Source organism: Sinocyclocheilus rhinocerous, unplaced genomic scaffold, assembly GCF_001515625.1.
Source record: "Sinocyclocheilus rhinocerous isolate Xijiao unplaced genomic scaffold, SAMN03320098_v1.1 scaffold189, whole genome shotgun sequence".
Taxonomy (NCBI): Eukaryota; Metazoa; Chordata; class Actinopteri; order Cypriniformes; family Cyprinidae; genus Sinocyclocheilus; species Sinocyclocheilus rhinocerous.
Genome location: NW_015667354.1, coordinates 580,394 through 581,390, shown reverse-complemented (window position 1 = coordinate 581,390; position 997 = coordinate 580,394). Strand labels below are relative to the sequence as shown.

At 37.3% G+C, this 997-nt stretch overlaps 1 protein-coding gene across 1 annotated transcript in view; it reads right to left on the bottom strand.

Moving 5' to 3' along the window:
* The window catches only part of LOC107733867 (glutamate receptor ionotropic, NMDA 2A-like), a 41,640-nt gene that overhangs the window by 5,301 nt on the left and 35,342 nt on the right, over positions 1-997 (bottom strand). The window lies entirely within an intron of this gene.

Sequence of the window (997 nt, the reverse complement as noted above, 5' to 3'; positions counted from 1 at the left end):
AAATGTACCCATCAGTGTGATCAAAGAGCACTTATGAAGTTTTTAATTAGGGCATAGATAAAAGCCAGTGACACAAATGCCTTCAAATTTAGAAACAAATTACCAAGGGGTTTATTTTGAAAGGCACATTTTCTTTAAAAATGATAATTTTCTCTTAATATCTCTATGAATCTCTTTTCCTCAGTAAACACTTACATCAGTTATGCTTGAGATCTCCAACACCAGCATTTCCTTAACTTAAAGATGCTAATCAGAGGCACCATATTCTCACACTGACAGCATGTACACAAACCCAGCAGGGTTCAAAACTAAACAAAGACATACTGAGCTTTTGGCTGTGCTAGAGATCATGCTGTCAAAACAGACTGCTGCGCTGTCATTTTAAGCTCCCTGGCCATGGAACGAGTGGTCGAAAATCAAATTTCTGACAAACTTTTTCTTTCAAACACTGCCCATGTCAGGGTAAAGTCTGAGCTCAAACGCTAACTGGATTACCACTGACACTCTCAGAAGTCAGGTTGAGTGATATTGGCTGTCCCTACTGAGGACATCGAGGACATCTTTTATGGCATGAAATTAAAATCAATAACTGTGAGGGCGATCCAATTCAGCAACCAGGGGTACCAGGGGTCTTCAACAGTGGGTTCACAATCTCTAGGTGGTCTACTGTGGGCCAGCCAAGTATTACTTGATCTCAAAATAATTTGTCCCTCATTTGTCCCTAATTTGTTTATGCCTTTCATAATACTGTATATGCATATATGACCCTGGACCACAAAACCAGTCTTAAGTCGCTGGGGTATATTTGTAGCAATAGCCAAAAATACATTGTGTGGGTCAAAATTATTGATTTTTCTTTTATGCCAAAAATCATTAGGACATTAAGTAAAGATCATGTTCCATGAAGATATTTTGTAAATTTCCTACCATAAATATATCAAAACTTAATTTTTGATTAGTAACATGCATTGCTAAGAACTTCATTTGGACAACTTTA